This window comes from Megalopta genalis, unplaced genomic scaffold, assembly GCF_051020955.1.
Source record: "Megalopta genalis isolate 19385.01 unplaced genomic scaffold, iyMegGena1_principal scaffold0049, whole genome shotgun sequence".
Classification (NCBI taxonomy): domain Eukaryota; kingdom Metazoa; phylum Arthropoda; class Insecta; order Hymenoptera; family Halictidae; genus Megalopta; species Megalopta genalis.
Window position 1 is genome coordinate 905,001 of NW_027476118.1, and position 10,646 is coordinate 915,646.

The 10,646-nt window shown below is 39.7% G+C and overlaps 2 non-coding genes across 2 annotated transcripts; both read right to left on the reverse strand.

Moving 5' to 3' along the window:
• Positions 1–708: 708 nt before the first annotated feature.
• Positions 709–863, reverse strand: LOC143261362 (5.8S ribosomal RNA). The gene has a single exon (XR_013035501.1). It is a non-coding gene; the product is annotated as a 5.8S ribosomal RNA (ribosomal RNA).
• A 1,124-nt stretch (positions 864–1,987) lies between these two features.
• Positions 1,988–3,907, reverse strand: LOC143261367 (small subunit ribosomal RNA). The gene has a single exon (XR_013035506.1). It is a non-coding gene; the product is annotated as a small subunit ribosomal RNA (ribosomal RNA).
• Between the last annotated feature and the right edge of the window lie 6,739 nt (positions 3,908–10,646).

Consider the following 10,646-nt stretch of genomic DNA (forward strand, 5'->3'; position numbering starts at 1 on the left):
ATCATAGCCACACCAATGGAAGAGTTAGGACGGTAACCCGGGTGGGGTGTTCTTTACTCAGAATATGTGCAACATCGGATCTATATAGCCATCGATACAATTCGTACACAAATGTGTCGTACGAAGAGAGAGACTTTTTTTCCTCTGGCAACATAACGGTAAGAGACATCCTTCCACACTCATAGGTTCCACTCCCTGGGGCTATGATATATACATATAAATTCAAATTCGAAGCAACGGTCACAATTCTACTCTATTTTTGCGGGTTATGTGTTCTTTCGTTCAATTTCTTTCATGCGTTCGTTCGATCTCTGTGCACAGTCTTCACATAGGACAGACTCGTGTAGTACGCTTTCGTGGGTTAAACCCATCTCGTTTCATTTCAGGCGACTTCGGTAGCGCGTTGAAAATGTACCAGTGAAATCTCGATAGTTCTACGATACGAATCGTCCCGAAAAAGATTTTGTCACCGCTTCGAAGCGGTGTTTCAGACGGGCGGACGTATATAAAACATATACGACACACGACTCCGCCTTCCACACTCACGCAAGTTCGAACGATTTCCATCTCTTTCGAAGACTGTTAGACGTACGTAAAATTTCTCAATATTCATAGGACCGCGACAAACGCCGACGAAGCGCCCATCATTCGCTCGTACGTATATAGGCAACAAGTGCCATCAACGCAAGCAGTTTATAAGTACGTAAACGACCCTCAGCCAGGCGTGGTCCAGGAATTGTATCCGTAGACCGCAATGTGCGTTCGAAATGTCGATGTTCATGTGTCCTGCAGTTCACACGTTGACGCGCAATTAGCTGCGTTCTTCATCGACCCACGAGCCAAGTGATCCACCGTTCAGGGTAATTTTTCCCTTTTATTCTCTCATATATATAATGTGTATTTGCTATCCACCACATTTTTGTGTTATATTTCGGAACAAGCCGATACCCGAAGAGCTCCAACCAGCGCGCGAAGGAGATTCGGGAGTCGTCGTACGACGACATAATTGTCCCTTAAAGAACGAGATATTTCCGTCGAAACCATATATATATGTACGAGCAAATCCAAAACCACTGTTTTCTTGCAAGTTCGACGGTCGGAGCGAATAGAACATTGAAAAGCCTTCTATCGAAGAAACACAGAGAGTATATCACCTCCAAAAACGACGGGGATATGGATATTCAAACTGGACAATTATCAACCTGATACTGGATTCGAAAAGTTTCTCTCTCCTTTCGTCGTTATTTACACCGGACGGACTCACGGCCGGCTCTAGCTGGGTGTCATATATATACGTCCCACGCTCATGTTGCCACTAGCGCGCAACAGAGTAGGGTGTCAATGACAACGACACAGCATTGAAACGAGCTACACAAGCCGGTCTCTCTTGATACCAATGTAAACGAGCATTAAGTTATCTTCAGACTGCCCGATATTTTCGTCCTTTGGACTTTCCCAACGATTCCTTTTTTTCTTTTTTACACCACAGCGAAGACTTGAGGAAGCGTGATTAGCACACTCGCATCCCTCCCTGTCCTACTACAACTGTGTGTGTGTGTGTGTGTGTGTGTGTGTGTGTGTAAAGAAAGAAAAAGAATACATTGGCTTTCTCTCTATCGAGAAGATGGCCTACGCAACGCAGATCAAAGGCCTAATACATGTAATATAATACGCGTCTGGCCGTGTATAAATCACGCACGAATGATCTGGTCGGGCCCAACTCTTCTCGTACGCTTATTTTTCCGTGTTGGGGCACTATCATAAAATCACATAAACCCCAACACGTGTGTGTCTTGGAAGATGGCCTACGCAACGCAGATCAAAGGCCTAATACGTGTAGTACACACGTCTGGCCGTGTAAATCACGCACGAATGATCTGGCGGGCTCAACAATATCTTTTTTTTTTATATGAATTCTTATCCACAAACTAATCGCATTCATTTTCTCTCCTCCTCTCCTCTCTCTTTGAGATATATTGGAACATTGTAATGATCCTTCCGCAGGTTCACCTACGGAAACCTTGTTACGACTTTTACTTCCTCTAAATAATCAAGTTTGGTCATCTTCCCGGCATCATCGGCAATGCCGAAACATTGCCGCGCACCAGTCCGAAGACCTCACTAAATCATTCAATCGGTAGTAGCGGCGGGCGGTGTGTACAAAGGGCAGGGACGTAATCAACGCGAGCTTATGACTCGCGCTTACTGGGAATTCCTCGTTCATGGGGAATAATTGCAAGCCCCAATCCCTAGCACGAAGGAGGTTCAGCGGGTTACCCGGGCCTTTCGGCCAGGGAACACACGCTGATTCCTTCAGTGTAGCGCGCGTGCGGCCCAGAACATCTAAGGGCATCACAGACCTGTTATTGCTCAATCTCGTGCGGCTAGAAGCCGCCTGTCCCTCTAAGAAGATTTGTTTGTACGTTGGTAGTAAAAACCCCACCGGCAGAAGCCGAGAGCCTTCGAGATACCATAATTACGTCTATTTAGCAGGCTAGAGTCTCGTTCGTTATCGGAATTAACCAGACAAATCGCTCCACCAACTAAGAACGGCCATGCACCACCACCCACCGAATCAAGAAAGAGCTATCAATCTGTCAATCCTTCCGGCGTCCGGGCCTGGTGAGGTTTCCCGTGTTGAGTCAAATTAAGCCGCAGGCTCCACTCCTGGTGGTGCCCTTCCGTCAATTCCTTTAAGTTTCAGCTTTGCAACCATACTTCCCCCGGAACCCAAAAGCTTTGGTTTCCCGGAAGCTGCCCGCCGAGTCATCGTAGGAACTTCGGCGGATCGCTAGCTGGCATCGTTTATGGTTAGAACTAGGGCGGTATCTGATCGCCTTCGAACCTCTAACTTTCGTTCTTGATTAATGAAAACATTTTTGGCAAATGCTTTCGCTTCTGTCCGTCTTGCGACGATCCAAGAATTTCACCTCTAACGTCGCAATACGAATGCCCCCATCTGTCCCTATTAATCATTACCTCGGGGTTCCGAAAACCAACAAAATAGAACCGAGGTCCTATTCCATTATTCCATGCACACAGTATTTGGCGAAGGTAGCCTGCTTTGAGCACTCTAATTTGTTCAAAGTAAACGTACCGGCCCACCTCGACACTCAGTGAAGAGCACCGCGATGGGATATTAGTTGGACCGCCCCGTGAAGAGCAAAGCCCACCGGTAGGACGTACCACATAATGCCAGTTAAACACCGCGAGCGATGAACCGACACTGTGACACACAGATTCAACTACGAGCTTTTTAACCGCAACAACTTTAATATACGCTATTGGAGCTGGAATTACCGCGGCTGCTGGCACCAGACTTGCCCTCCAATGGATCCTCGTTAAAGGATTTAAAGTGTACTCATTCCGATTACGGGGCCTCGGATGAGTCCCGTATCGTTATTTTTCGTCACTACCTCCCCGTGCCGGGAGTGGGTAATTTGCGCGCCTGCTGCCTTCCTTGGATGTGGTAGCCGTTTCTCAGGCTCCCTCTCCGGAATCGAACCCTGATTCCCCGTTACCCGTTACAACCATGGTAGGCGCAGAACCTACCATCGACAGTTGATAAGGCAGACATTTGAAAGATGCGTCGCCGGTGCTATAAGACCATGCGATCAGCACAAAGTTATTCAGAGTCACCAAAGCAAACGATGGACGAGTGTAAACACCCGCCACCGATTGGTTTTGATCTAATAAAAGCGTTCCTACCATCTCTGGTCGGAACTCTGTTTTGCATGTATTAGCTCTAGAATTACCACAGTTATCCAAGTAAATTTTAGTACGATCTAAGAAACCATAACTGATTTAATGAGCCATTCGCGGTTTCACCTTAATACGGCATGTACTGAGACATGCATGGCTTAATCTTTGAGACAAGCATATGACTACTGGCAGGATCAACCAGGGAACTATACAATATGTATATATAAAATGGACAAAATTTAAATCCTTTTCCATCGTCGCCTGTTTCATATATATATGTCAGGTCGACACACCACTTTTCTCTTTCAAATATGTACAAGTTTTGCCACATTCCGCGCTTGTAACATATCTTCTTTAACGCTCAATTTCTTTCATTTTTCTACCATACAGATATTTTACCGTACGCCCAAAAACGTACGTATTATATTTTTGTTCTATCATAAAATCACATTTTTCTACGTACGCCAGCTTCGTACGTTTCTATCTTTGCCTTCATAAAATCACAAGATAATTTTATCTTCAAGAGTCTCGCTATTAACATCTTGTAAGATAAATGTACGTCCCAGCTAAAACGTACAAATACTTCAAGTTAAGTAATAATATATCATCGCTATTGACAAATTTTTAAGATCCAAGACACAGTTCTCTCTATATGTTTTAATATTTTTTATGTACTCAAATATATTCAAAGGAAAAAGTACATGGGTGATGCCATAGTCGTGGAAGCGCGTACGCTCACGCTGATCTTCTGACCGCCGGAAGCACGAAACCTCTGATCTGGGCAAAATCGGCAAGCCGAGGAAGAACGGACAGGACACATGCTGGACTGGCGAGAAAGCGTGTTCTTCCGCTCGCGCTAGGCATTTCGATTTCTGACACCTCTTGATTTAAAAAATCAGTTTTTTGATAGTTTTCTCTCTCCACTGGGCTATTCATTTTAGCCACAGTTTTCAATTGGTACGATTTGCTTCCAAATCTTACAGATGCATTTTAAAAAATTTTTCCATCGCTCGGACAGAAGAGTCGATTGCTCAGTGAGTACGAGTATACATACAAAGTGCATACGGGTAACCAACCCCGTAGGGCTTGCCACATATGGGCCATTCGGTCAAAGACACCGACCCGTGGCCACGCTGTGTGGAGAAAAGTCCGTAACGTAAACGGCACGAAACAGTCAGGACCGAAGCCCCGAAGGAGCTCTGAGACAGCTTCTCGACCGAGATCGTAGAATTGGCCCAAAACCCGCTCTGCTCCGTCCGCCTCGCACGGACCGTGTATCTCTTATAGATACCGAACGGCCGGCAAGGACGCCGGCGCCGCCGGCCGAATAGCACGCGCGCTTATGAGTGTAAACCGCCGCGGCAACAGACCGCCCGGCCGTGCTGTTGTAACATAGCGCGTGAACGAACGAAAAAAAAATTTATAGTAAACATTAAAATAAATTACATTACCGTAAACTAGACAAAAAATTACACATTTTTTCCCAATATGAAAATTTTCACAAACTTTTCAAAGTCCCATCGCATCGAGTAAACTTTTTTAATAACGCTTCCGCACGATTCTAAATGCTTAATCCATATGTGAAATCGTTCACTGATCACGAATATCGTATTTAAAAAAATTACAAAAATTTATTTTTCAAAATAATCAAAAAAAACCGAAAAATCACAAGAGTAAAGTACCATTATTTTAAACAATATGTCGTTCTAAATGCTTAATCCCTATGTAAAAAAGTTATCTAAGCAAGAATATGTAATTGAAAAAAATTAGAAAAATTTATTTTAGCCGTAAATCGAAAATAATGGGGACACCGGAGCTGTTCGAAGCGCCGAGACGCGCCGCGTACGGCCGAATATTTTCTAAGTCCCAACGTACCGATCAAGAGTAAAGTACCATTTTCCTACATTAGATTTCGTTCTAAATGCTTAATCCCTATGTAAAAACGTTAGTTAAGCAAGAATATCGTATTTTTAAAAAAATCTAATGATAGGATTTCCCAGAAAATTGAAAAAACCGAAAAATGTCAAGAGTAAAGTGCCATTTTCTGACATTAGATTTCGTTCTAAATGCTTAATCCCTATGTAGAAACGTTAGTTAAGCAAGAATATCGTATTTTTAAAAAAATCTAATGATAGGATTTTTCAGAAAATTGAAAAAACCGTAAAATGTCAAGAGTAAAGTGCCCTTATTTTAAACAATGTATCGTTCTAAATGCTTAATCCCTATGTAAAAAAGTTATTTTAGCAGGAATATGTTATTGAAAAAAATTAGAAAAATTTATTTTAGCCGTAAATCGAAAATAATGGGGACACCGGAGCTGTTCGAAGCGCCGAGCGCGCCGCGTACGCCCGAATATTTTCAAAGTCCCAACGTACCGATCAAGAGTAAAGTACCATTTTCCTACATTAGATTTCGTTCTAAATGCTTAATCCCTATGTAAAAACGTTAGTTAAGCAAGAATATCGTATTTTTAAAAAAATCTAATGATAGGATTTTCCAGAAAATTGAAAAAACCGAAAAATGTCAAGAGTAAAGTGCCATTTTCTGACATTAGATTTCGTTCTAAATGCTTAATCCCTATGTAGAAACGTTAGTTAAGCAAGAATATCGTATTTTTAAAAAAATCTAATGATAGGATTTTTCAGAAAATTGAAAAAACCGTAAAATGTCAAGAGTAAAGTGCCCTTATTTTAAACAATGTATCGTTCTAAATGCTTAATCCCTATGTAAAAAAGTTATTTAAGCAGGAATATGTTATTGAAAAAAATTAGAAAAATTTATTTTAGCCGTAAATCGAAAATAATGGATCGAGCGAATCGGTCGATTGCGCCGAGACGCGCTATGATGCAACAGACGAGCGATTGGAACGCCCGAATATTTTCAAAGTCCCAACGTACCGATCAAGAGTAAAGTACCATTTTCCTACATTAGATTTCGTTCTAAATGCTTAATCCCTATGTAAAAACGTTAGTTAAGCAAGAATATCGTATTTTTAAAAAAATCTAATGATAGGATTTCCCAGAAAATTGAAAAAACCGAAAAATGTCAAGAGTAAAGTGCCATTTTCTGACATTAGATTTCGTTCTAAATGCTTAATCCCTATGTAGAAACGTTAGTTAAGCAAGAATATCGTATTTTTAAAAAAATCTAATGATAGGATTTTTCAGAAAATTGAAAAAACCGTAAAATGTCAAGAGTAAAGTGCCCTTATTTTAAACAATGTATCGTTCTAAATGCTTAATCCCTATGTAAAAAAGTTATTTTAGCAGGAATATGTTATTGAAAAAAATTAGAAAAATTTATTTTAGCCGTAAATCGAAAATAATGGGGACACCGGAGCTGTTCGAAGCGCCGAGCGCGCCGCGTACGCCCGAATATTTTCAAAGTCCCAACGTACCGATCAAGAGTAAAGTACCATTTTCCTACATTAGATTTCGTTCTAAATGCTTAATCCCTATGTAAAAACGTTAGTTAAGCAAGAATATCGTATTTTTAAAAAAATCTAATGATAGGATTTTCCAGAAAATTGAAAAAACCGAAAAATGTCAAGAGTAAAGTGCCATTTTCTGACATTAGATTTCGTTCTAAATGCTTAATCCCTATGTAGAAACGTTAGTTAAGCAAGAATATCGTATTTTTAAAAAAATCTAATGATAGGATTTTTCAGAAAATTGAAAAAACCGTAAAATGTCAAGAGTAAAGTGCCCTTATTTTAAACAATGTATCGTTCTAAATGCTTAATCCCTATGTAAAAAAGTTATTTAAGCAGGAATATGTTATTGAAAAAAATTAGAAAAATTTATTTTAGCCGTAAATCGAAAATAATGGATCGAGCGAATCGGTCGATTGCGCCGAGACGCGCTATGATGCAACAGACGAGCGATTGGAACGCCCGAATATTTTCAAAGTCCCAACGTACCGATCAAGAGTAAAGTACCATTTTCCTACATTAGATTTCGTTCTAAATGCTTAATCCCTATGTAAAAACGTTAGTTAAGCAAGAATATCGTATTTTTAAAAAAATCTAATGATAGGATTTCCCAGAAAATTGAAAAAACCGAAAAATGTCAAGAGTAAAGTGCCATTTTCTGACATTAGATTTCGTTCTAAATGCTTAATCCCTATGTAGAAACGTTAGTTAAGCAAGAATATCGTATTTTTAAAAAAATCTAATGATAGGATTTTTCAGAAAATTGAAAAAACCGTAAAATGTCAAGAGTAAAGTGCCCTTATTTTAAACAATGTATCGTTCTAAATGCTTAATCCCTATGTAAAAAAGTTATTTTAGCAGGAATATGTTATTGAAAAAAATTAGAAAAATTTATTTTAGCCGTAAATCGAAAATAATGGGGACACCGGAGCTGTTCGAAGCGCCGAGCGCGCCGCGTACGCCCGAATATTTTCAAAGTCCCAACGTACCGATCAAGAGTAAAGTACCATTTTCCTACATTAGATTTCGTTCTAAATGCTTAATCCCTATGTAAAAACGTTAGTTAAGCAAGAATATCGTATTTTTAAAAAAATCTAATGATAGGATTTTCCAGAAAATTGAAAAAACCGAAAAATGTCAAGAGTAAAGTGCCATTTTCTGACATTAGATTTCGTTCTAAATGCTTAATCCCTATGTAGGAACGTTAGTTTAGCAAGAATATCGTATTTTTAAAAAAATCTAATGATAGGATTTTTCAGAAAATTGAAAAAACCGTAAAATGTCAAGAGTAAAGTGCCCTTATGTTAAACAATGTATCGTTCTAAATGCTTAATCCCTATGTAAAAAAGTTATTTTAGCAGGAATATGTTATTGAAAAAAATTAGAAAAATTTATTTTAGCCGTAAATCGAAAATAATGGGGACACCGGAGCTGTTCGAAGCGCCGAGCGCGCCGCGTACGCCCGAATATTTTCAAAGTCCCAACGTACCGATCAAGAGTAAAGTACCATTTTCCTACATTAGATTTCGTTCTAAATGCTTAATCCCTATGTAAAAACGTTAGTTAAGCAAGAATATCGTATTTTTAAAAAAATCTAATGATAGGATTTCCCAGAAAATTGAAAAAACCGAAAAATGTCAAGAGTAAAGTGCCATTTTCTGACATTAGATTTCGTTCTAAATGCTTAATCCCTATGTAGAAACGTTAGTTAAGCAAGAATATCGTATTTTTAAAAAAATCTAATGATAGGATTTTTCAGAAAATTGAAAAAACCGTAAAATGTCAAGAGTAAAGTGCCCTTATTTTAAACAATGTATCGTTCTAAATGCTTAATCCCTATGTAAAAAAGTTATTTTAGCAGGAATATGTTATTGAAAAAAATTAGAAAAATTTATTTTAGCCGTAAATCGAAAATAATGGGGACACCGGAGCTGTTCGAAGCGCCGAGCGCGCCGCGTACGCCCGAATATTTTCAAAGTCCCAACGTACCGATCAAGAGTAAAGTACCATTTTCCTACATTAGATTTCGTTCTAAATGCTTAATCCCTATGTAAAAACGTTAGTTAAGCAAGAATATCGTATTTTTAAAAAAATCTAATGATAGGATTTCCCAGAAAATTGAAAAAACCGAAAAATGTCAAGAGTAAAGTGCCATTTTCTGACATTAGATTTCGTTCTAAATGCTTAATCCCTATGTAGAAACGTTAGTTAAGCAAGAATATCGTATTTTTTAAAAAATCTAATGATAGGATTTTTCAGAAAATTGAAAAAACCGTAAAATGTCAAGAGTAAAGTGCCCTTATTTTAAACAATGTATCGTTCTAAATGCTTAATCCCTATGTAAAAAAGTTATTTTAGCAGGAATATGTTATTGAAAAAAATTAGAAAAATTTATTTTAGCCGTAAATCGAAAATAATGGGGACACCGGAGCTGTTCGAAGCGCCGAGCGCGCCGCGTACGCCCGAATATTTTCAAAGTCCCAACGTACCGATCAAGAGTAAAGTACCATTTTCCTACATTAGATTTCGTTCTAAATGCTTAATCCCTATGTAAAAACGTTAGTTAAGCAAGAATATCGTATTTTTAAAAAAATCTAATGATAGGATTTTCCAGAAAATTGAAAAAACCGAAAAATGTCAAGAGTAAAGTGCCATTTTCTGACATTAGATTTCGTTCTAAATGCTTAATCCCTATGTAGAAACGTTAGTTAAGCAAGAATATTGTATTTTTAAAAAAATCTAATGATAGGATGTTTCAGAAAATTGAAAAAACCGTAAAATGTCAAGAGTAAAGTGCCCTTACTTTAAACAATGTATCGTTCTAAATGCTTAATCCCTATGTAAAAAAGTTATTTAAGCAGGAATATGTTATTGAAAAAAAATTAGAAAAATTTATTTTAGCCGTAAATCGAAAATAATGGATCGAGCGAATCGGTCGATTGCGCCGAGACGCGCTATGATGCAACAGACGAGCGATTGGAACGCCCGAATATTTTCAAAGTCCCAACGTACCGATCAAGAGTAAAGTACCATTTTCCTACATTAGATTTCGTTCTAAATGCTTAATCCCTATGTAAAAACGTTAGTTAAGCAAGAATATCCCCCCCCGTGTCCGCTACCTTGTCGTGGTGGGGGGGCTTCGTGCCCCAATGATCCTCAAGGCTGTGCCGGCGGGGATTTTATTCCCTGGCAGGTCCTACCTAGCCGGAGTGGCTTGAGGTGAGGGGCCAACTAAAGTCGGACACATACCGTAAACCTGTGGTCATGTTTTACAGGAACGGGGGTCTTGCCTTAGCCGGCTGGACCGCGAGGATGACAACCTCTCTAAAAAATCCCTAGCCCCAAGCAGCGTTGCGCGGTGAAGAGGGCGTAGCTGGAGTCAGCGCCAGCTATGGTTGGTGGGTGCACCAATCGTTAGCGGACAACCCCGGGGTACCTGGCGATCCCCCGGGCGTATTAGCCTTCCCCGGGTATGGCGGCTCTACCCGGGGTGACCTCCTTTCCGACCACACTC